Source organism: Silurus meridionalis, chromosome 23 (assembly GCF_014805685.1).
Source record: "Silurus meridionalis isolate SWU-2019-XX chromosome 23, ASM1480568v1, whole genome shotgun sequence".
NCBI lineage: Eukaryota > Metazoa > Chordata > Actinopteri > Siluriformes > Siluridae > Silurus > Silurus meridionalis.
Genome location: NC_060906.1, coordinates 21,354,960 through 21,382,661, shown reverse-complemented (window position 1 = coordinate 21,382,661; position 27,702 = coordinate 21,354,960).

Here is a 27,702-nt window from a genome sequence, read left to right as displayed (position 1 = left end):
CTACAATCTATTATGAGTAGATCTGGTGTGTGTTAATACTGCTATGAAGATAACACCCAACTCTACATACCCATTAAACATAAAGACACTGACGCACATAAGTGACCAAAAGCATGTCTTCAGGAACTTAAAATTTGCCTCACTAACAATTTTAAGTTGTTGAACGACAATAAAACCCAAAGTATCCAATTGACTCCAAATCTTCTTCTTCTTCTTCTTCTTTTGGCTTCTCCCATTAGGGGTCTCCACAGCAGATCATCCATCTCCATACCCCCTGTCCTCTACATCTGCCTCTTTCAAACCAACTACCTGCATGTCTTCCCTCACCACATTAATAAACCTCATCTTTGGTCTTTTTTTTCCTTCTTCCTGGTGGCTCCATCCTCAGCATTCTTCTACTGATATACCCCATGTCCTTCCTCTACACATGTCCAAACCATCTTAATCTCGCCTCCCTCGCCTTGTCTCCAAAACGTCCTACATGCGCTGTCCCTCTAATAAACTCGTTTCTAATCCTGTCCATACTGGTCACTCCCAGCGAAAACCTCAAGATCTTCAGCTCTGCTACCTCCAGCTCCACCTCCTGTCTTTTACTCAATGCCGCTGTCTCTAAACCATATAACATCGCAGGTCTCACCACAGCCCTATAAACTTTCCCTTACACTCTTGCAGATACCCTTCTATCAAAAATCATTCCTGCTATCACTCTTTTCCACCCACTCCACCCTGCTTGCACACTTTTCTTCTTTTCACTCACCATTACTTTGCACTGTTGACCCCAGGTACCTAAACTCCTCCACCTTCTCCACCTCTTCTCGATGCAACCGCTCCACTCCACTGCCCTCCCTCTCACCACTGCTCCCTACTCTCGCCTCTAATCACAATACCTTCCGCAAACATCATAGTCTATGGAGACTCCTGTCTGACCTTGTCTATCAACCTGCCCATTTTCACTGAAAACAGGAAAGGGCTCAGAGCCGATCCTTGATGCAGTCCAACCTCCCCCTTGTACCAGTCTGTCGTTCCCACAGCACATTTCACTGCTGTCACACTGTCCTCATACATGTCCTGCACCACCCTCACATACTTTTCTGACACACCTGACTTCAAATTAATTCTCTAATAGAAATTCAGCTAACCTAGATACCTTCTCAGCATAACTCACCAGAAATGCTATAAACTTAAAGTTTTATCTTGATAGTAGTCTTAAGCTAGACAAACAAGTCAATATATAGAGATAGTTTTGAAACAGTCATTTATCCCTTCATTTCCACATGACTCGATTACTGCAACCCCCTGTATGTTGGGCCACCTCTCTCCTCAATTTTTCATCCTTAGATGGTTTAAAATACGGCTGTCCATCTGCTCGCAGGTGGTTGCAAATGTGTTCACATCACCCCAATTTTACGTTCATTGCATTTGATTTGACTTGATTTGTGTCATGAACTGAAAAAATCTAATTAAATATATGTACAGCTATATTTATATTCATGTAGCTTTTATTGGAATAATAATGCTAGGCTTTTTTTTTTCTAAAAGTTTACCTTTAATTGTGTAGCTTACGTGTAGTTGTGCTTACATTATGGCTTCAAAAACGATTTTTTTTATTTTTTTGATCAATTTTTAAAATTTGGACCTTAAATTGTTAAAATCATTCATATCAATTTAAAAAAGCCTATAAAACACTTCTTGAAGGATTTTTCTTTTCTCTAAATATAATGCAGTCTTGCAGTAAGAATTAAGAAATAAAGAAGTAGTTAAAAGGTCAGACATTTCATACTGATTTTGTAAAATTGTGACAGACAGACAGAGACAGATCACTTTATTCATGCTCGAGAAAATTCACGCCTATAAATAGTAAGGTAAATCAGTGTTTGCCAGCAAAATAAGTAAATACATAAATGTATTTATTTGTTTATTTATTAAACACATTGATAAAACCTCTTTTGAAATAAAATAAATTGATCTATAAACTTTGAATGCCATTTCATTCTCATTTAATTGATTTTCATTTTAAATTAAAGATATGAAATTATATAAAGAGAATTTTTTAAAGTTAAAGATCTCATACAGAGAATATATTACTCTTTTTCCGTCCACTTTCCAATATATTTTTCCACCATTGCTCTAAATATAGTCTCTGAAACTGCTTTGTAAAAAATATTGTTAAACGCTTTATAGAAATGAAATTGAAATGGAATTGGAGTCAGATATGGGTCTTACCTTCACTCCTTGAAATTTAAATTGTGTCTGATGGTAAATAAATTTGTAGCTTTTTTACCGTTCCAATATTTAAACCTAAAATAAAAATCTTTGAGAGCTGACAGAGCATGGAAGGTAAAACAGAAAATTACTTCAAGACGGATAAAAAAAAACCCCATATAAAAGCACCCATTCCTTCTGACTTTACAGATTCGTTCTTAGTGCACACACACACACACACACACAGTGTGTGTCATTCATCAGACCCAACCATTTTCATCCATCGCTCTATAGTCCAGTTTTGATGCACTTTTATCCATTGTAGGAGTTTTCAAAGGTGTAAAGAGGTCAGCATGGTCACTCTGACTGCTCTTCAGCCAGTTCCACTATGTGTTCTGAGACTTTGTTTTTTATATCAGAGACAGAATGAACTTTAACTTTTTCAGCAATTTGTACTAGTTGGACTTCTAAAGGGGCTTAGACCAGATGGACTAACCTTCACACACATGCACCTTGCCATTTTGGACCACTTTATGTAAGTGCTAATTCCTGCATACGACGAACCCTCCACAAGACCTGCCATTTTGGATTCATCTAACAATCACAATTTATCCCTCGGTTCCCCATTTTTCCTGTGTTTATCTATAAGTGTCAAAAGTTGAAGTTTCCCCAGACTGCCGCATGATTATTATTAATGATTCATTACTTTTCCATAGCACTGCATACTCCCTGAAAGGATGCACTACATGCATACAAACACACATCACTGAAGTTAATTTCCCTGAGGCTTGCGCTACTCATGTCTTCATTTTGATTTGAAAGCAGCATCTATACTTCATTAAGCCTCATTGAGAACCCAAAAGTAGCAAAAGTATACCTCTCTCTATCAATCCAGCAGAGATGTATTATTAGTATATTATCACAAATAGAAACCCAAGCTCCATACGAGTCCCGTATGAGAGGAGTGAAATATTAGATAAAGGTTGCAACTCACTTGGGGTGCCTCGTAAACATGATGCAATGGGTTGCTGCCTACTCAGGCTGTAATTGGAGGAAAGAAGTCATTGAGTCATGTCGGAATTGAAGGTTTTCATACACTGGAGCCTTCTGAGATGCCGTCAGCTGACCGGTTTTTCAATGCAGCTGTCCCATTATCTCAGGTGTCAGCCTGGGCTATACTGTAGCAGAAAAAAAAATATTGCACTTTGCTGACAATTTACTTCTAAAAGTTTTTGAATAAAAATTGGTTTCATGACAATTGATTGTGTACTTACGCACGTAAAGGATATTTTAGTTATGCTTGGGGACCAATCAATGATGCTCAATGTGGCCTTAACAGATTTCAGATTCCAGGTTACAGATTTCAACAAGCTCAGGTCCAGTAGATAAATGAAGAGAGGGCTAATTCATAGAATGCAACTGCTACCAAATATCTTTATCTATATTCAATTAAATTTATTTTTATTTGTATAGCGCTTTTACCAATTAACATTGTCTCAAAGCAGCTTCACACAGATAATGTGGTGATAAAAAATGAATATGTTCTTTATAAGTAAGTTTGTCCCTGATGACTGAGCCGGTGGCGACTGTGGCAAGGAAAAACTCCCCGAGACGGCATAAGGAAGAAACCTTGAGAGGGACCAGACTCAAGAGGAACCCATCCTCATCTGGGTTGCACTAAATGTCCGTTTGTTGCAGATAAACAATGTTGCGGGGTACAGTGATGGTGATCAGATGCAAACTGTAGTCCTGAGTCAGTGTAGCAGACTGTTGACATTAACTACAGTCCAAATCCAACCTAAAAGCGCCCGTTCTTACTCCGGAATTTCATGGAACCACCCAATGTGTTGATGAGAAACCGTACCCAGCTGCACAGAGTGGCCTCCAGTCGAAGAGAACACTATCTAGAGGCAGGACTGGACGAAGTGGGAAGATCCGCAGAGGGAAGAGGGGCAGAAACAGTGGTCACTGGAACCTCACGAGCATGTTTAACTCGACCGAGAGAGAGAGAGAGAGAGAGAGAGAGAGAAAGGGTGACAGGAATAGAAGGATATGGATTATTATGAGTCCTTATTGTTGTATGAAAGTTGTTGTATGAAAGTCGGCACCTGATCATCAAAGTCATGTGTCCATTAAGTGTCTCATGCAAGATTTAGTCCCCATTTGCCGTTATAATTTAGTGGTCAGAAAGTTGTTAGTTCAAATCCAAGGTACTTGAGCAAGGCCCTTAACCTTCAACTGCTCAGTTGTATGAATGAGATAATTGTAAATTGCTCTGGATAAGGGCACCTGCCCAATGTAAATAATTAGCCCCGTTCTTCTGAGAAAGCTTTCTTCTACGTTTTAGAGAGTAGCTTTGGAGATTTGGGATCATTTGGGTAAAGAGCATTCATGAGTTCAGACACTGCTGTAGGGTGGAGGTCTGGGATGCAATCAGTTAATCACAAAGGTGTTCAGTAGGGTTGAGTTCCCTCACAAGAGAGTATGAAAGGTGATCAAGAACTCGCTGGTCACTCTGACTGAGCTCCAGAGATCCTGTGTGGAGATGGGGCAAAGCTCTAGAAGGATAACCATCACTGCAGCCCTCCACTATGGATTTTGCACTAAGGAGAGGGTTCCATCTAGACACTTTGCCATAAAGCCCAGAATGATGGAGTGTTGAGCCACACTTCTCCTATTTAAGGATTATAAGGGCCACTGTTCTCTTGGGACTTCAATAAAGCAGAATTCTTTTTGTAGCCTTCCCCAGATCTTTGCCTCCTGTCTCTGAGTTCTGCAGGCACAAATCTAGCTTATTTTTTCAAGGTGTAGGAACATCTCATGAGCAAGCAAGAGAAGTGGGAGGCACTTGAGCGCATTTACAAGTGTTGTTTCAGAGGTTCTGAATACTTATGTACATGTGATATTTCTTTTTTTTCCCTTAATACAGCAATTTCTGTTTTATATAAAAATGCCAAAAAACTCACCAATCCACTTACTATAATAATGAGAAAACCGAAGAACCCTGAGCAAACCCCGGAGGAACCTCCCAAAGAATTGCCCACACATACTCTAATACAGGGGTGGCCAACCAGTCAAGAGACCAAGACCATTTTTTACTGTGTTACCGCAAAGAGCCACATCATACACATGGGCACACATGAACATCACCCATCCCATACTCACACACACACACACACACACACACACACACACACACACACACAAACACACACACACACACCTCTGCTCAGCCAGATTTATTGTAAATGTCACACACAATCATGATAATGACAGAAATGGACTCCTACAGTTCTAAGACCACAAGCCAGTCATTTTCAACAATGAACATTGTGTGCACTGTCTCACACACACAAACTCTCAGTTCAACCAAGTCCACAAACAAAAATATAATAATTTACAATAGCATTTTTCTTTTACTATGCATGTTGCTTAGTGGGACTTCTGCCATTCCAGGTCAGAGTGCAACTGTGGTTCAACAGTGTGGCGGGACAGTTGGATGTCTGATGCGGTTTAGTTTGTCGTTTTTCAGAAGACAAGATTTCAACAACTTCACTAAGGCATTTTTTAATGAACTCCCCTTCATTGTATGGCTTTTTAGCTTGTGTAATGTTCCAAACCAGTTAAAACTGTATCTGCCTTTTTGCCTGACTTTTCAAAGTGACCAACTTGTGCTTGTGAAGTTCACTCCCTTTTGGAAATTCCTGGTCGATGTTAGCATGGAGTGAGCTGAAGTGGCGCTGAAGATTTGAAGCTTTGAAATGCGCTAATGACACCTGACATAGGGCGGAAAATATATAACATATCGAAGTTTGTGTTTGTGTTTTTTTTAATGTGCATGTTCGCTTCGCTTGAGCTTAAGCGAAGCAAACACGCACATAAAAAAAAAAACACAAACACAAACTTCGATATGAATGTAAGAGCCGCATGAAACCAGGCTGGGGTTGGCCACCCCAGCACTAATATATCATTTAAATAGACACAATAGTATGTGATAACGAAGGGACAGTGAATGAAATTATCCTGAAAAGGAAGCAGATTGGACAATTCTGCATCAGTGATTTCTTCGAGTCAAACGGATTGTATTTCAGTATGCAAGCATCTTAACAGCAGATTGGTGTTGCAAGAAATCCTGGTATTACAGTCACCTTGAATTTCTGCCATTGGATGTCATCTTGTGCTTGTAAAGCATTTTCTTTCTTTTTTGTACTTACATAGGATTCTCTTAGCAGGCAGACAGATGGGAGGTTTTGAACACTTTGAAATCTCAGTGTCTGTGACTCAATCTCTCTCTATTGTTTCGTGTTGCGGACACAACGCGAGCACCAAGCCATGCGTGTTCTGTTCAATATCACTTTTCTCTCATCTGCGTCTCCCCTTATTACTTGGCTCACCTCAAATAAGTCATTCACAGATTATGAAGTTACTTTCAAGTACTGAAAAGAAAAAAGAAATGGACTTGAAAGAGGGAACGGGAGTGAAATCCTTCTCATACGAGCAAAATCAATATAATCCTCTTGTAGCTCTGACTATTGTAAAAGGCTTAATAGATGTATGATGAGAAACTGCAAATGCAGAGGAATAGCATTTCTACACTGACTGATTAACAGGCAAGGGTGATTCTGAAGGATTTTATCACTTAAATATAATTATATATATATATACGATATACAAATATACATTTATCTTCATTTCCAAGAAGATATAATTTACTAAATTATTCATTTCTCTATAGGCCTTGTCATAACCCCCAGCTCTGAACAAGGTTCAAATATCTGTTAATATCTTAATATTTTCAACAGATGTTACTTTTAAGACACATGATCATTAAAACTATGCTATAAAATGCTAACTATATATATATATATATATATATATATATATATATATATATATATATATATATATATATATATATATACACAGTGGAACCCGGTTATGTCGATGTCCCAGGGGGTCGCCAAAAAGTATCAAGATAACCGATGATCGAGATAAACGAAAATCCATATGGCAGCAGTATATTAACGTACTTGAAATTTCTTTATGTACATGATGTGCGTTAATAAATGAGAATGTGCATGCACATGTTTTTGGAGGGTTTTTTACACAACAGCGTTGCTGCGATTTGTTTGATGAGGGCATGCTATAAAAATGTACATACATGTTTGTTAACTGTCAGGAATCCTTTCTCGGCCGCTTTCTCTGAAGCTCCCGGCTTCAATCGCGCACATATGGTGCTCGTTTAGCATCATCACCAGCTCCTATTTAAACTTCCACACTCTCACTGTCCGTTATTGTTGGTATATGTTGGTTCACAGCGGTCGTTGTTATCGCTCATGCGTATCCCGGGACGTGCCTTCCCACCGGCACTCTCCCAACGGCTGCTCTTTTCTTCCCAGAGCTCCTACCAAGCGTGGCTTTCGCCTCCCGTTCATCGCATAACGTTTAACAACAAAAGGCATATGTGCACTAACTAACAGCAGAGATTCACCAGTATACAATACAACACCTGTAGCATTTGTAAGGCTTGATTTTTTCTGCCACTTTCGCGAGTTCTTCTGCGGCTGCACAGTGCCGGTCGACATAACTGACATTAAATGGCATATTTTTTCCCCCCTTGTGATCGAGATATTTGGGTTCTTCGACATAAAAAAGTCGACATAACCGATTAAATATGCTTAGACAAAGCGAGAATTTGGCGATTCCACTTCAAAAACGTCGACTTAATAGGGTTGTCGAGTTAACCGAGGGCGAGATACAGTTCCACTATATATATATATATATATATATATATATACACATACAGTACAGACCAAAAGTTTATATATATTATATATACAGTACAGACCAAAAGTTTGGACACACCTGCTCATTCAAAGAGTTTTCTTTATTTTCATGACTATGAAAATTGTAGATTCACACTGAAGGCATCAAAACTATGAATTAACACATGTGGAATGATATACATAACAAAAAAGTGAACTGAAAATATGTCATATTGTAGGTTCTTCAAAGGAGGCATCAAGAGAATGCCATGAGTGTGCAAAGCAGTAATCTAAGCAAAAGGTGGCTACTTTGAAGAACCTACAATATGACATATTTTCAGTTGTTTCACACTTTTTTTTGTTATGTATATAATTCTACATGTGTTAATTCATAGTTTTGATGCCTTCAGTGTGAATCTACAATTTTCATAGTCATGAAAATAAAGAAAACTCTTTGAATGAGAAGGTGTGTCCAAACATTTGGTCTGTACTGTATATATATATATATACAGTATATACTAACTATATAATTATTTCATCTAGAAATAAATAAATAAATAAATAAATAAATAAATAAATAAATAAATAAATAAATAAAAGTATATTACACTTTTTATTGCTAACAGCATTAGTAGTGTCACAAGAACAAAATTTTAAGGTTTAAAAAAAATCTGCTGCTACAATATTACTTATACTAGCAAAACTTTCTCTATAGGTGGTATTATGTGTAATATGTAATATGAATCTTTTTTTGCTGGAAGTTATTATTAATATTATTAGTAGTATTAGAACTACCAGTAGAAGTATTATTAACTGATATTTCTGATATGCAAAACAGCCTGAGTTTATATACGTCTAAATTAACCAGTTCAATTGCATATTTTCAGAGTTACAAAAATGTAATTAATATCCAACAAACTTTATTCTCTCCTGTGTATATCTGTAAATATATTACCGACCAGGCATTACTTTATGACCACCTGCTTAATATTGTGTTTGTCCCACCTTTGAATTTTTGCCGGAACAGTCCTGAACTGTTGAGCATTAACAGCATGAACTTCTTCAACAGTTTAAACTACAGTAACTCGTCACTTGGATCGGACCACTTGGACCAGCCTCCTGCATCAATGAGCCTCAGCCACCCACGACCCTGTCACTGGTTTACCACTGTTCCTTCCTTGGACCACTTTTGATAAATACTGACCACTGCAGACCAGGAACATCCTACAAGAGCTGCAGTTTTGGAGATGCTCTGACTTAGTCGTCTAGTCATCACAATTTGGCCATTGTCAAACTCACTCAAATCTTACGTTTGCCCAATTTACCTGCTTCTAACACATCAACTTTGAGGACAAAAGTTCACTTGCTGCCAAATAAATATATCCCACCCATCGCTAAATATAAAAATCTGTTTTTGTTAGCCTATATGTCACCAAAGGGCAAATGCTTCTCTGGTGTCATTACTATGGTACATCAGACTTTCTTTCAGCTTCTCCCATTAGGGGTCGCCACAGCGGATCATCTGCATGTTTGATTTGGCACTTGGTTTTACCCTGGATGCCCTCCCTGATGCAACCCTCCCCATTTATCCGGGTTTGGTACCAGCATTAAGAGTGGCTGGGGTTGGTTTCCTGACCGGGGATCGAACCCGGGCCACAGCGGTGAGAGCGCCGCATCCTAACCACTAGACCACCAGGGAACTTATACTATGGTACATCAGACTATAGACTGTAATTGCATTTGGAATGCTTACCAGATTTCATGGTGTACAGTATTTTAAATGTTAAGATAAAAAGATGTTTAATAGTGAACCAGTGTGATTTAAAGGGGGATAGTTGTATGTTCATTTACTTATAGTGCCTGTCAAAAGTTTGGAAACACATACTTTTGTATCATTTTTGAGAGACACATGCATGTTCCTTTTGCTTACATGCAACAAACTTGGTAATGTAACAGTATGAAGATTTACATTGATCAAACAATTCAGCATGAATAACGGCTTTACATGCTCTCAGCTTCTAGACAGTTTTCCAAAGAGTACTGAAATGCTGTGCAATGTCTTTTTCAAAAGTTGCCAAAGCTGTTCGTTATCAGTTGTAGATTTCTTTCTTATGATCCAGTTCATCCCAGTGCAGTTCCAAAGCATTTACTGGGCTGGCCATTCCATGATAGATAAGACTCCAGACGACTATTTGCTCTCTAAATAACACTTACAGAGCTTTGACATTCATTTCAGTTTATTGTCTTATTGTGTAATGAAGTCAGTTCCAATGAGCTGAAGTCTATAGGGAATCGCATGGTGTTGAATTATGGAATGATAGCCATGTTGGTTCATTATTCCTTTCACCCAATATAAGTCTCCAAAACAACCGCAAACCATTAAGCTTCCACCTCCATGTTTGATTGTGTGGGTTAGGAAGTCTGATTACATCTTCTCTCCTGTTCTGTCTTATACAAGTTCTTCTGTTAGAGCCCAAAATCTCACATTTGGACTCATCTGTGCACAAAACTTTCCTCTAGACATTCATTGTCCAACTCTTGCACAAACAAAAAAGAATATGCGTCTTAAAACTATTAAAGACCAACTAGGTTTCCAAATATTGAAAATGTTGCAGATAATATTTCCATAATGAAAATGTTCAGTGTATGTCAAACATTTGTAAATAAACTTTCGGCTTCTCCCGTTAGGGGTCGCCACAGCGGATCCTCTGCATGTTTGATTTGGCACATGTTTTTATACTGGATGCCCTTCCTAACACAACCCTCCCCATTTATCCGGGCTTGGGACTGGCACTAAGAGTGGCTGGGGTTGGTTCCCTGACCAGGGATCGAACCCGTGCCGCAGCGGTGAGAGCGCCGCATCCTAACCACTAGACACACTAGATACACTTCTTTTCTATTGATTCTCTGGTCATTTTTTATGTCATAAATCATGTCAAAAGTACACTGAAAGTACACTGAAATTGAAATTGTGTGAGAAAGAGAGAGAGAGCGAGAGAGAGAGAGAGAGAGAGAGTAAGAGAAAAGGCCAAAGAAAGCAAACAAAAGCCTTGTATTTCACTCGGCTTGAGACTGGGCCACTGGCACCCAGCAACACTGCTGGATTTGCTGGAAATGATCTAAATCGGGGTGAGCATGAATACTCGCTCTCTGGCTGGCTGCTCCAAACCCCCAGTGTTCAAAGTGGTTATTGAGACATCTGAGAAAATTTCTCATCAGTCAAAAGTACACAGAAGCGGACCACATGCAGAGACATTTCCATCAAATGAGACGTGATGAGTCCACACAAATAAACAAACAGACGGGGAGCTATAATTTGAGTCAAAGTGTTTGTGATACGGCAATTCAGAGTAACATTTTATCACATTTTGGGGTTTTTGGTGCAATATTGGAAAAATAATATTAATAATAACAATAAATTGCAAATGCAAACACATTACCATCCAGTCATCAGCCAGAGTGACTTGATTTTCACTACTTCTACCTCTAAAATAGAATAAATTTCTATTTATTACAATGAACACCACTAAGAAATATATATATTGTTCTACTGCATTAATAGGATGCTACGAGGTTTGACTTGATGCCCCTTTAATTTGTTGCTCATTGATGCTATAGATATAAACAAATATGACAAATATGGACAAAAGTACTGGGACAGTATTCTGTATCTTTAAGTATATACCTCATAACTAGAATTAGGGGGATTTCTGAAGGGCGATTTTTTAAAAATTGATAACCTCAAAAATGATAGAACAGTAATGTATGGAAAGAATTTTGGCATCACCCAGATGAGGATGGCTTTTCTTTTGAGTCTGGTCCTCACAAGGTTTCTTCCTCATACTTCCTCATGGAGTATTTCCTCGACAATGTCGCCACTGGATGAATGCATAGGGATGAATTTATGACTTTAAAATATAGATTTGTCATTATTTACTTCTGTAAAGCTATTGTGTGACAATTTTCCATTGTTAAAAAAGCGCTAAACAAATAAAACTAAACTGAATTATCCTATTGCACGCTTGTGTAAACAAAGTCTCGGACAAAATGTCTGCAGTTGTTCCCCGTCTGCTTTTATGATGTGCCCTTGTTTATGCTGAAGTATGTAGAGATAAAAATGAAGGTTGTCTGGAAATGAGGTGATGGCTGTGTGGGCTGTTGGAGGAAGATTAGTGAGCTTTATCATGGTGATATATGCACACACACTTCCTCTGCATCTTGTCCCACAACCCATTATTTCAGCTCCTGACCTTGCATCTCGTCAGCGTCTTTATTCTTTCGCTGTTGAAAACGGAAAAAAAAGCGCATTATGTCACTCCTTGTTAAAATGGATGAGAGAGAGAGCTTCTATAATAGCAGGTTGTAGAGTCAGTCTTTGAGTATCTTGATAGTCCTGACATTGTGACTTGGTGTATCAAAGAAATAGAATTGTGATTATTTTGCTTTGGGATTAGAGACTTGTTGCCTATTCCCTTTTTACAAAATAAATACCCTACGTTTAACTTGCTTGTATGGCAATATATGCATCCTTGTAAATGAATAATAAAATGTATAACATTTATTAAAAAAAAAAATTATAATAATAATAACAATATATTAAATGTATAAAGTATAACTAGAGTATAAAAATAAGTTTAAGAATTTTATATATGTATGTATGTATATATATTTGTACATGCATGCCACAGACAGAAAGGGCTGGATATGTGTATGACAGATATAGACAGAAGTACAGATTAAAGTGAATTTAACAGAGAAAAGAGTCCATTGTTGGGATGGCTGAGGTCATTATCCTCCTGTTCATTGTACGTTAATGTCCTGCAGATCAGAAAGCTCGGAGCGGATGTTACGTTCAGCTGACCGCACTACTCTGTAGAGGGCTCGTCTGTCCTGCATGGTGCTGTTCCCAGACCAGTAAGTGATGCTACCAGTCAGAACACTCTCAATGGTGCAGGTGTAAGGTCTTTAGACACCTAAGAGGGTTGTTTAAAATCCCTTAAGCTTCTCAGATGGTATAGATGCTGCCTGACCTACTTCACCAGGGTGTTGATATGACAGGACTAAGACTGATGTGAACACCTAGGTACCAGAAACTGTCCACTCTCTCCACTGGGGTCATGTTGATCTTTAGCAGTTAATATGACTGCTTCTGTTTTGTGCTGAAGTCCACTATTAACTTGCTGACATTCAGGAGAAGATTGTTCTCCTGGCACCATCTCTCCAGGTTTTTAATCTCCTGTAGGTAGGCTGTCTTATTGTTGTTGGAGATCAGGCCCACCACAAGAGTGTCGTCAGCAAACTTGATGATGGTGGTGGAGCCCACAGGATTGACCAGAGGATTGTGTGTTTATGTACATCGCTTTCCATTTTTAGTCTTTATTTGCCTTTACAATACCGTCCACTCTTCTTTAAAGATGCTCCAATAGATTTTGGAGTGTGTTTGTGGAGATTTGTGCTCATTCAGCCACAAGGGTGTTAGCAAAGTCATGTACCAATGTAGTAGGCCTGGGGTGAGGTCAGCATTCACATACCTCCTAAAGGTGTTCAGTAGGGTTGAGATCCGAGCTCCAGAGCGGTCATGCTGGAACAGGTTTGGGTCTCCTAGCTCTGAAGAAAAATAGAATGGTAACGCAACCAAAGACATTCTATACAAGTATGCACCTCCAAATTTGTGGAAAGAGTTTAGGGAAGAACCACGCATGGCTGGAAAAGTCAGGTGTGCCAATACTTTTGTCCATATATTTTATATATACCTAGATAGACATAGTATAGCATAGTAAATCATCCTTCATGTCTTCACCTATATTTTTTTTCTAGTGGATAAATTGCATTAGCTACTTGGGGACAAGGTCCAAAAAAACCCCAATGATATATGATCTCAGATTTTCCGCTGTTTAGTTTGTGCTCCTCTAATAAATGCACCAGCTGCTAGAGATACGATAATGGAGAATCTCTTCCCTCTAGCACAGAAAAAAAAGCAATTTCACCACCTTTGTAGAAGAGGCGTTATAACCCACATTGGGAGCAGTAATGATAATGTTGTGCTTTTGTATATTTCAGTATATATCAAGCTTGTTTTCAGCGCAAATCATGACTTCAGGCTATTTACATCTCGGTCTAAATCTTTCTTCTGTTGCAACACAACCCATGCTGAATTTTAATAACGCGAGATTTGGACTAGGCAGAATAAATAGTATGATTCAAATGTAAGCTCTATATTTGACACACTGTTTTTGGTTGATTAAACCCTCTTGATGGGGGAGAAGGAAAAAAATTAAAATGTCCAGATTTTAAGCTGCTCTCTACACATTATCTTTTTAGATTATCTTGTAGTGTGTGGTGTGGAATATCCTATTTAAAGCCCTCTGCGCTCATAGAAAATGTAAATCGTAAAGATTTTTCAATATTTACTACACAGCATCCTGGAGCGTCAGTGGAACGCCGATTGACTAGTGCAAAAATACATAAAAGAAAAGCTGATAACCAAGTGAGGAGCCGAGACCAAACACAGTCCGCCATGTTTACTTTGAATCAAAGTCACGTTTGAGCATTCGGAGGAATTCAGCGAAGTGTAGTCAGGTGTTTCAGAGAAGATAATATTTCTCACAAGAATATCCTAGCAGGACAAATAAACCCAGCACTCATCAATAGACAAGACAGATTATTATAATCTTTTTTTTTTTTAAGTAAGAAAAAAAGCAGGATGGAGAAAAACACAGGAAATTGAGGTTTGGATTTTTTTAACTGCAAATTCTACAATACAAATGTCACTTAATTGTGCATTCATACACTATATGTATCTCCATTTGCTGTTTTAAAAACCTCCACTCTTCTGGGAAAATGTTTCACTAGATTTACGAGTGTGCTTGTGGTGATTTGTGCGAGATTCATTCAGCCAAACTGGTGTTAGTAAAGTCAGATACTGATGTAGGTGAGGTGAAAACACCTGAGGTGCATTTCATCCCAAAGCTGTTCAATATGGTTGAAGTCAGAATTCTATAGCAGGACATCTCCCACTCCAACCTATGTAAAGCATATCTTCATGGAACAGGTACTTGAACAGGTTTTGGTCTCCTAGTTCAAGCAAAGGACACATTTCATACTTCTGCATTAAAAGACAGTGTGCTTCCAACTATTTGAGGAAGAACTACATACGGCTGGTCAAAAGTCATCTGTCCCAATCCTTTTGTCCATAGAGTGTATGAGGGGTTTATTCTCATTTTTATTACCGTAATTTACGGACTATAAAGCGCACCCATATATAAGCTGCACCCACTGAATTTGACAAAGATTTTAATTTTTAACATAAATTAGCCGCACCTGTCTATAAGCCGTCTACACTATGTCTACACTAATGAACTTTACACAGGCTTTAATGAAAGACACGTCACACACGGTGTAACGGGTGAAATATGTTGCGCTTCCTTTAGGAGCATAGCGGTATTTTGGGAATAGCCTGCCACTGCATTTTTCTGCTATTACTGTGTGTGTTCAAGACTGAGGAATATGTCCTTATTATTTTCTGATGCTCATTTCTAAGTTTCTTTGACTAACCAGTAACACTGTTGCCAAGAATTATAAAAAAGCACGAGTTTTGAAAACCTGTCTGTGCTTATATGATTTCTGTTGTAACTGGAGTTAGCGAGCTCTCCCTTCACCCAGATACAACGCATTACAACGGCTTGTATCTAAACAGTAGCAGAAAGTTAAAGAAAGTCATTGTTCACTGTCTTCCTCCTTCCTTTCACAACTATTTCTCTCTGGAGTTTATCTTTTGGCATCGTCATGCGTTTAAAAAAAACGTTTTTTCTCCCGATGCCGTGCAGCTCAGAACACAGGTGAGGTGCGTTTTCGTTCCGCTCGAAATTTCATTGGTCTAATGTTATGTCGCTCAGTTTTTTGGCTTGAAGTTTGTGAAACAGGGAAAAACCCAGGAAAAATCCATAAATTAGCCGCTTCGTTGTTTAAGCCACGGGGTTCAAAACGTGGGAAAAAGTAGTGGCTTATAGTCCGAAAAATACGGTAGTTTTTATCCCTCAGCAATTCATCTGATAGACAGATTCCCATTAAAACACATAGGAGCAATATAGATTGCAGTTTTCTCAAACTTGTTTTCTCAGCCAGATGATACACTTTGGCAAAATCTTTTGACAAACAAATTAGTTTTTGTATAATTTCTACAAATTGTTCCAGATCATTTTTACAACTAAATAATAAAAAAAGACTACTGTACCTTATGGCCAACCAAATTTAAATCTTACATTTATACTGACTGATGGAAAAAAATTGCTTCGAGAAACAAATGAATGCCTGTCGGCCATGTTGGCAAATCTGGTGCTCTATTCAGGAAAAAAACATGCCAAAAAAGAAAGCATAGAAATCAGTTAGCACGGTGTAAAGCTTATATTGGAATCCAGGCATTGTTCCCCTCATATCTGCTTTTTCCTTTTTGTTTCAATTCTGCTCTGTTTTATTATTTCCAAGCCTGGAGCTCAGCTGACCTTAGTCCATTGAAAGAGAGGAAGGAGAGCATACAGATTGTTCTCACCAAATGTGCTGATGGTGTTCAGCAACCTGTTATACCATGTCAAGGAAACCCACAGGGTCCCTTATTTCTATGCAAAAACTGCACCTTGCTTCCATTAAACAATAGCCAAATTAATGAGCACTAATGATGATAACTGAATTGACTTATTTTACAGGAAAGGCAACTGAAATGCACACATTATATATACACAAATTGGTCTTATTGTTATGTCACACACAACTTCAGCATAAGGCACAAATCAAAGAAGTGCTGGAGGTAATTATTTTGTGTGCTGAGTCTTTATTACACAAATGCACTACTGCATTGTCACTTATTTATTCTGTATATACTGTATCATACAACATTCATACATGTACATAACTTGATCATGTCATTTCAGCATGTTATCTCATGACATCTATGCACAATCTTTGCACAGTATATTGTATATTACAATACATACATATATTATTACCTACTGCACCTTCTGTACAGTATTCACCCTCACCCCTGTACATATGGACCCCATATCCTTATTTATCACACTGCTATTTATTTATTGTAAATAGGCCACTCATGCACTTCTGGTTAGATGCTATCTGCATTTTATTGCTCTGCAAGTGTACCATGCACAATGACAATAAGAAAGGTAGAAAAGAAAAGTATAAGTGGTTTATACTTGTCATGTCAGAACACAATGAAATTCTTACTTCACGTATTCCCACGATGTTACAAAGTTGGAATCAAAGCGCAGCGTCAGCCATGATACAAAGTCCCTGGAGCACAAAGGGTTGAGGACCTTGCTCAAGAGCAGCAGTCAATTAGTATTCCCAGTAAACAATTCCAATCAGTAAACCCAGAGTCTTAACCATTGAGCTACCAGTACCAATAGTTCATTGGTGTGGCTATAAAATAATAGCTTTAATTCACTAATTATGTTTCCTGAGACTTTATTTACCATATACAAACCCTCCCCACCTTACGAACAAGTTGCGTTCCGAACGACCGATCGTAGCATGAATTTGTTCGTAAGTTGTTACTGTGTTCGTTATTGACTACTCATATCTACTAATGATGTAAGAGCTATAAATACTACCAAATAAACAATAACATACTGAAACACATCGAAATAATCAGAATACTGTATACAATACAGTAATTAAGTAAATAAAAAATAACTGAAAAAATGTACTTAAAAAATTAATTGGCCCGAATCCAGTGCGCATCATGTAGCCTCGTTACGGTTGACGAATAGCTAGCGGCGGATCTTCTCTGTTTTTTTCGACTCTTCGAAGCTGGTAAAGTGAATGTTCGTAAAGTGGGGAACGTCTGTAAATACCTCAAATCTGGCAAATGTATTTTAAAATGAGTGATTAAATTAGAATTGAATTATGGACCCTTATGCATAGCAATGACTGCAATATTACACTTCTAATTCGAAATAATTATAATTTTTATAAAGACATATTGAAAGTGGTACAACAATGGTATATTCAAATAACCACCATCAAGGGATATATGTACTTCTCCGGGCATCCCTCAAAATCATTAATAGGGCTAGGTGCTATTTTTAGCATTTATTAATTTTATTTCTATACAGAGTTCTATTGATATCTACAAGTTATTTTCTCCTGATCATGCTATTTTCTTACCATAACAAAAGATCTTTTTCTCATGATTTCGCCACAAAGGTTTTATTATTATTATAAATTAATTTTCTTATTATCACTCATGAATGATCTTATTTACTTACACATTGATCAGGGACTCACTTAAACTGATGCTACTTCAGTGAGTCTTTAATCAAAGTAAAAGCGAATGCGATCATCCATGATACTGCAGTGATTCTGCCTTTAGAACATGCTCTTGTGACAAACACACAGATAAAATGAGGTACTTTTAATGGTGTCAAGATCAATTTCAAACTGTAATATGTCCAAATCATGATCACGAGAAAACAACTCATGTCGAGATTATGAGAAAATGAAATCATGATCATGAGACAACAAAAAAAGAAAAATGAGTTTGTCTAGAAAACAACCCCGGTATGAAATGCCCTATATGTCATACAGCATAGATTTTTTCTTTTGCTCTTTTATAAATCTCTAGTACACTTGTCAATCAAGCTCAGTCCCTTTGAGAACATTGCTGAAAGAGAGAACTCAGCAGGAAACGCTATGACGCAGGTAATAATCTTCAGCCCAATAAATGATCCAATTACAGTACGTTTGAACCCAGTCCTCAAAGCAGTTACCCATTTTCTTCACCTTGCACAATCATGTTCCAGCTATGGTAAATTGGGTTCCTCTCTAGTGTTAGAAATGTATCGTTATCGCGTTTCAGCTGAGCTCCTTGCATCTCTCTGTTGTAGGGTCAGACCAAGTCGAGAGGAAACAGATGGGACAAACTCATTTCGGCTTTTCGGCACTGGTGGACGAGGTTTAACAAAGACAGCTGCGAGCATGTCGCATCACTCCACAAACCCAATTTGGGCATGTTTTTTTTTTACTCCTTTAAAATGTCAATTGTCTCACCTTACATCAGTGACTACATTCTTTTTTTTCCCCCATCGATCAATGAAATCAGTGTTAAACAGGTCTCAGTGTTAGGACTTTCTCATAAGCAGCTCATCAGGGGCTGGTGTAGAGTTGATGAACTAATCCTGTCTCATCAGAAGTGTGCAGCTCGTTTAGCTGGGCTGCTCATACCAAGGCTAAGATGAGCTGGAGTAACTCGCAGCAATTTCAGCGAGGTCCTATAAAAGTTAACTGAGCAACTGTAGGAGCAATAAACTCGTGTTTCTTTATATATGACTATCATAATTACAATTCCCAATTTATCCGAATGCGTATTGAAAAAGGCAGTAATTAGGGTTATTAGCCCAGCAACAAATCCCAGAGCAATAACAAATGGAGCAATAAACATGTCTTACATTGCATAACTCAATTTGCACTTAAACTGTAAGAAATATTTTGTTATAATTACAAGCATAGTTAGAATTTAAGACCGAGTTGTCAAAAATCAAGCGTATCCATTAAATCGGACAAATTCTAATAAAATCCCATTTATAAACCAGTTTTGGACATTAAACCTCCCTCGTGAGCTGTAGTTTACTGCTTCCAGATTGTTTTTTCTACTCTGCACACAATATAAAGCCAATTCATGCATTGCCTCATTGCAAAGTTATGCCAATCCCAGCATTTACTCATATTGGTGTCCTTGAGTTTAAACACATTAAATTTACCCTTCGTTTCAAAAACATGGTTTATGGTTATAAACAGAAGTAGAAGTTGAATGGAAAAGGTGGTGGAACTGGAGCTGGAGGTTGCAGTTTCTGTTAGATCTAATGCCAAACTAAAAAATAAACAACATTATCACAGAGTCGTTGCTGCTAATGCTAAACTGCATATCATAGATAGATAGATAGATAGATAGATAGATAGATAGATAGATAGATAGATAGATAGATAGATAGATAGATAGATAGATAGATAGATAGATAGATAGATAGATAGATAGATAGAATTTACTAAAATGAGTACACTACTCACATATCAGCAATAATTTCAGTAGATCTTCTCAAGGAACTATATTATAGATATGAAACCTATATTGAAATATACAGAAATATACTTATACTGGATATATTTTGGGTAGTCAGTGTGAATCTCGAATAGCAGTATAAATTTGCTGTCCTTATACAGCTGTATAACTTGTCGTGTAACCATGCAAAGCCTCACTTTTCATCATGTTCATGGTTTTGTCTGCTCGACAGGACCATACAAATTAAGTTAAGTATTTTATACAATAAAGTATTCTAAAGACCAAACCAACAAACTACATGCATCTACAAAGAATCTGACAAGAGGATTTCAACAGATCATTCCTGCCTCTTTCTGTTGGCTCGTCCTGAGTCTTTGGACACTGTAGACAAACTGGATAAACGCTACTAAATAGGAAAAAACAAGTGGTTCTAATTTGTGTCCTTTGAAACACATTTGAACCTTAATACTTTAGCGACCATGACTATTTTTGGTTCTCCCTCAGATTGCAGGTACAAACAGAAAACTCATTTCTACTTGGAGCTTTGAGCTTGGATTGTGTTTTGGTTCTCTTAATCAACCCTCCTTCACACAAACCCTTAATCATCTTTCAAGCCCTTTGTTTACACCAACCATTAAATCATTGCTTACTCGAACAAAAATCTCAACGAGATCAGGTGTTGAAAAATTGTTTGACATTTTTTTTCCCCGATTGGAAGTAAAAGCTTCAAAAACAACTGCAAAAAGTCATGAAAATTTTTTTTTAAATTAATTCCTAAACACCAATGAAGATAACTAAAGAAACCAAGCTCTCGGTCTCTAAAGTATTCATACTGTATTTGTCTCTAATTGAAAATCCTTTATTTGAACAGAAACAAAAAGGGAAAGCCAATACTCCAAGATATAGTGCAAGCAAACAGTCAGATCAACAAACAGACTCGATTAAGCAGAGACAAAAGGTAATAGCAAAACAATCCAGCGTTGAAATCAGATAAATAATGCTCTATAGAATAGGGATTAGTACCATCTTTTTGTAAACCATGAGCAAGATGTAAACTCGGGATTGAGGCCGATCTTGGTTTTACCAAATACCCCAAGGTACCTCCAGTAACATAAAGGTATTTCTAGGGATTGTTTAATATCAGAGGCAAGTTCTCGCCTGAATTTTATGCCTGTCATAATGTTATGTTAAGATTTCTTTTGCACTGTTTTGTATTACATACGATGCCTTTATACATTTATACTCAAAATCAAAAGATTACAGAGTTGAGGGCTTTCCAGTCAGAAGGTGATGTAGATAGCATGGTACTGTAGAATTTGAGGACTTATTGAAAAGGGGGTTCTTATGATCCTCTTTCAACATAGTTTTTCATTTAAGTTCATGTACCCTACATCAGTGGTCCCGAACCCCCGGGCCGTGGACCGGCACAAGTTCGTGGGTCAATTGGTACAGTGCCACACAGAAAGAATACATAACTTACATTATTTCCGTTTTATTTATTATCTGATTCTAAACAATGTTTTATTTTGGAAAATTACCGGATTCTCTCCGCCACATCTGTCTTAACAACATCCGCTACCTTCTTAAAGGAGCTGCTTCGGATGTTAAAAAGGTTGGGAACCGCTGCCCTACATGACCTAAGGTAAAGTATGTGAACATTTTAATATTCACTTGCTAAACAATCCATTCCAATTATGCCTGGTAAAAATCTGGTAAAGACAGTTTATTAACCATTTGTGTGGTTGGCAATTTAAAATCCTTCCAGACTAGCTAAAATATATTCATTTTGCTTAATGATGTCACTTTTTGTACAGCCCAAAATTGCAGTGTTTTTGCACAGCAGTAGTAATTAACATGTGACCAAAATTATACTCATTTGTGTGGCAAACTGCACCAAAAATATCTGGCGCAAACTCAGCATAAATCCTAATTGCTGAAATGCCATAGTTAGTTGTTCAATGAACTGAATGCACTTAATTTACAGTCTAAAAAGCTGAAAATGCTAAGAAAAAAGAAGCATTTAGTTGCGGTATTTTGTTTTGGAGGTTCATGTGTTCTTCAAAACTAGCATTTGGCTAAGCTGTTCTGTAAGCTTTTGCTTCAACTCACAAGACAGTTCAGTGTTGAGGGGGTTCAAGGGGTACCCACCACCACATTTTGGCAGCTCGTGTTATATTTATGTGTTCGGGCTCAGATGCCTGCATGGGTTATGTGCTGTTGAATTTGTACCGGTTCTTTAACGCCATCATCCACACCATGAGGTAATAGCCATTCCAGCTAATCCTTTATTCAAAGTGGAAGAACAATCAGGACACTCACACAGACACCAACCTGAGGAGTTGTAATGTGGCAGTTCTACCCAGTACACCACCATGTCAATACATTTAAACTGCACAAACATGCACATTGAGTTAAACCTCAAAGTGCTTCTATCCATACTCTGGCCAGATGCATCATCCTAGCTTTTCACTTCATTGTACTCTGTATTTATTTGAGAGAGGGAAATAAAAAAAAACCTTACACGCTACATTAAACTGGTCCAGAACAATCCATCCTAATATACATCAGGCAGTGTACATTCACATTTGTTCATTTGGCAGATGCTTTTATCCAAAGTGCCAGAGAGGCAGAAACCAATTCAAACTTAGAGCTGTAAAAGAAGTGCTGCAGATTTCCATCAGACTCAAAGAAATAAGAATAAATAAATATTGCTTTATATAATAATGGCAATCATACAGTTGAATGAGCAACCACAATCAACAGATCATTGATTACTGAATACCCAAGGTGCTCTGAGCATGCAATAAGAGAACACACACACACACATACACACACCATGTCAAAAAAAGTGAAAAGTGTTTCTGGAACAATGTTAAGTTGCTCTCTTAAGTATCTGGCAGTAATATTTAATAAAAGTTAAGTGAAACTGTATTAAACTCAAATTCAGAGAGATTTTCTGCAGACCAATTTGGACAATCGTCATGAATTAAAAAAAGAAAAAATATATATAGCCATTGTATGTACCAGAAAATTCTAGGATATATAGCAGCGATGTTTGACATGAACACAGGCCATAACAAACAGATCTGAACATGGCTGGAATAAGATATATCAGCCTAAATCCTCTTGAGGAAATGTCTGGTCAGACAATAAGAAGAGGATCTGCTCATTATAAACCTGCTTAATAATCCATGCACTTGCTCATTCACCATGACATTGTGAAGCACACAATAGCTCCTTGCTGCTTTGTTGTGCTCATTATTGAGACATCAGAACTTCTTTCTCAGGTATCTGGTATCAGGTTTGTTCTTAAGATGCAGAATTAATTAAAAAAACAAAACACTGATATTCAGTATACAGTATTTACTGTTATAATAAAGGCATAAGACCGACCCCAGCTACAGATTAGTTTGTTTATTTGAATGTGTTTGATATTTGCCAAGGTTCTGGAGGTGGATCAAGTGCCTATGCTGGAGCACGAAAACCATTTCTAGGTCATTTCAAACACCCATTCACACCCATTTATTCAGAGGTGAGAAGAAAACTACATGGACACAGAGAGAATTGCAAAACTCCAAACTGTCCCCTGGCTACTGGGGCCTCAAGATAAGGTTTCCAGAGCTTCTTCTTTTTAAATCGAAAGGATGCACCAATAACAAGATTTTTTTTCTCCAGTCAATGTGTTCCAATGTGCATTATCCTCAACCATTATGTGACAATAACTTCAAATTCATTAAGGCTGTTGTTTTAACCAATTTGATTTCGAGTTGATGACAACAGGGCCATCTAGCAGGCCTACGATAACATCAGCATTTTCACATCATTTGATTAAAAGGTCAGAGAGTGTACTAGCCGGAGCTCGCAAACCACAGCTGTAGCACACTGCACAAGTTCAAATTGGGTTTTTTTTGCATTTAACAGCTGTTATTACATTACACAATGTCTGACAGAGGAGAAGAAATTGAATTGGTCGCAGATACACTTGAAAGGCCATTTACAAGAAAAGCTGGACATCGTAAGGAACAGTTCCAAGCAGTTGTTTAGATTTTTCAAGAACCATGCTTTTCTGTCGAATTTGCACAAAAACACACAATTTACCTTTATTTCAAATGTATATGAAAATTGTTTTTCACTGAAAAAATGCACTGAGAACCCGGGGTCAGTTTATAAGGTTAATATTGATGCTTCTGATAGAGATGCTGTATGCCAGTGGTGCAGCTGTGACTACAGTGAAAGGAGACTTGTGGAATTGTTGTAGCCTGCCACTGCAATATGTTTTTTCCTTCCTTCCTTCCTTCCTTCCTTCCTTCCTTCCTTCCTTCCTTCCTTCCTTCTTCCTTCCATCCTACCTTCCTTCCTTCCTTCCTTCCTTCCATCCTACCTTCCTTCCTTCCTTCCTTGCTTCCTTTCTTCCTTCTTTCCTACCCTGCTTGCTTGCTTGCTTGTACCTGATACCTTCTATTTTCCAGACCTGCCTGATCCATCCTAATGCCTTACTTCAGCTTGGAGTTCTTATCATTTGGAAACCACTTGCTGCTGTTGAGGGTGGTCTCGATATGAACAGCCTAAAGATACATGAGATTACAATAAACTTTACTACATAAAGACCATGACAGTGGCTTTGGACTGCAAAGATGGCTTTGGATTTACATGAATAGTTTTACTCCAGTGGTTTAGAATTACAGGTGTTATGATGGCATGCAATTTAGCTGAACAGTTTTGCACTCAAGTCTCGATCAGTGATTAATAATATACTTTATATTAAAACTGTAATCAATATTTTGGTTAAACAATTGCACTTATTGGCCATTTATTAGACATATACAGAAAATAATTACCGCCCATTGCATTATTAGGGGTCTCTCAAATGACAATGGGTGTCCTTTTCTCAGATGAGGAAAAGTAACAAAGAAATGCACCAAACTACCAAATAAAATTTCAATCGTATCCAAACAAGGTTAATAGGAATCGAATAGAATGTCATTGTAGAGGTATTTCGGAAAAAGTCCATAATGCCATTTGTATCTATTTTATTGACTGCCTGATGCTTTGAGAGCTGTGGGCATCCACAGTTGCATGGAAACCTGACACATTTGATTATATTTAATAGAACCCAAGCCTGCTTTACTCAGGGTTTTTTCATGAGTTAGCTACAAAATAATTTGTCTCTGTAGTTCAGAAATAAAGATGAAGGTCTCATATTAGTACATTAGTTTATCTCTCTCTCTCTCTCTCTCTCTCTCTCTCTCTCATATTCAAATAGCCTGAGCAGAAAAGAAATGCTTTGTCTACTTCCAGCAGTTGGGGTCTCAGGATGCTGACTCAAGGTAAACTGTCACAGATAAATGCAGCAATTGCTTTTAAGTGCCCTTTTCAAAACTAGTTCCAGGGCGTGATCTAGTGTGCCAGCTCTTTACATTCTGAGCGACGCCAATGCCATTAAAGGATAACAAACAATGCTTTTTTCTGAAATTGAGGTGAAAGCAGTCAAGGGTTCAATATCAGCCCTTGATATAAAAGTTTCAAGCAAGTGTGTTATATGGCTCGGTGTAATTATTCATTAAACTACAGTCTTAACCGGTAATTTCATACCTCACTGGCGTGCTCTGTGGAAACAAATTCTAAGTAATAAAATTTGTAAGGAATCTCTGTGGGAAACCTGTCAGAACACATACTTAATATTTTGTATAGCAATGCAGCACGGGTACAAAAGGAGCGCTAGGTGTTTTGCTGCTGCTATACTGCCATAACAGTTTCTTGACTTTGAGAAATGAGACCAGCAATTTTTCTGGTACACTTGCATGTGCACTAACTGTGTTTGCCAAGGTGTTAAGAAAAATACCTTTTTTGTCGAGTCTGACCTAGAAAAAAACCCAATACAAAAAAAAATACACAGGCAGCCAACCACCTGCCTATTGTTGTTTCTTAAACAACAACGTTTTTTGAGGTATGTCAAGACATATTATTGTACAATTGTACAAGGGGTCAAAACACTGGCAACTTAGCAGTTTTGGGGCTTGAACCCCCAATCCGCTGATGGGTAACCTAGAGCCTTAATCTTTGAGCCTCCTCACTAATTACTGCTCCCTATTTTTCCTGCTTTCAACACATCAACTTCAAGAACATGGCTTTTGACAGGTGCCACTGTCACGAGACAATCAATGTTCTTCACCATTGGTTTACCAGAAGTTTATATGAATAACTGATTGTTAAAAATTACTTTTATTCATTTATATTTATTAACTGCTTTACCCAAGTCAACATGATGGTTGGTCTAGAATTTATCACTGAAACAGTCGAATTGAGGCCAATGGGACAAGAATTACATTTACATCAGTAGATTACATCTCACACACACAAAGTAATTTACTATGTTTATGTTCATAAAATGTTAATGAAGTCACTAATAATTTTTTCCACAAATGTCAAATGGGGATGTTTCTTAGTATGATGCATTACATTGTATTGGCTATTGGCTGCTATGGTGATGAGCAAAATCAACCAGTCACAATGGTTATAATAAAAGCATAAAAAGTACATTAGTTTACAGAAGGTCAGATGACATTAATTTATCACTAGTGTGATATTTTCATATTGATACTAGTTGATATTTGATATTAATGCTAATTATATCATTATAAGCATATAATTGAATGACAAAATCCAAATGCAACCACTGTTTCCACTGGTGTCTGACATCCACACAAAATTCACAAGCACATCGCACTTATTATCATGCAATCAATATCAGTTTAAACATATTTTTCAATCCACCATTTTGAAATCAATTTCTGGTCATGCATAAGAAGTCAGAAGGCACTTAAGTAAGTTTAGGATTTGCTGTCTGTCTTAAACAAAAAAATTAAAGTTAACAATCTGAACCATACAGAGTTGCATAGCATCATATTTTTTGCATTAAATCGCATTGTGTTGAATCAAATTAAATTTGGATCGCACTGCATCGTAACTTATTTATTCATATGTCTATAGACATATATCCTATAGGCTATTTAGCCTAGAAAACATCAACAGCATCAAGCATTCAACTGTCAAATATAAGCTGCTATCGATCAAGTAGACATGTGCCCTACGTTAGTGTCTTGTTTTTCTCATGTTCTTTTAGTCCTTGAAAACAACTAGATAAAAGAAAACAAAAAGGTCAGTGGATGAATCTTTTTGGAGCCTTCTGTCAGTAAGTGATGACTCTCTCGAACCTCAGCCCCTTTATGTTCAGTCCCCGAGGGCAGGCTGCTCCCTGTGTCACAGCAGTGGACTTGCCAGGGGTCCTGTGAGACTCTGACGGATGCCTGCTGGCCCTGCATCGCTGTCTGATCGCATCTCTGTAGATTCTGCCTGTAATTCAGTTAAGGGTCACAAGGTTTTGCGGTCAGCTTGCATCGGGATTGCGATTCGTCTTCTTTAGGGCTGCGTTCATCCACACACACAAACACACATATCCTTAACTGAGCCTGGGAATATCAATTCCCTGGAAAAGTCTGACAAGTTCCAAAACATTTGCTTGCTTGCTGTTTTCTAAATAACGCCCATCTAAAAATTCAATACATTACAGTTTGCGGTCGATACTAATTCTATACAAGTCTAATACGAAATAAGGAAATCTAATATGCTGAACCATAATCATCTGCTGTATTATTGATATTGTTA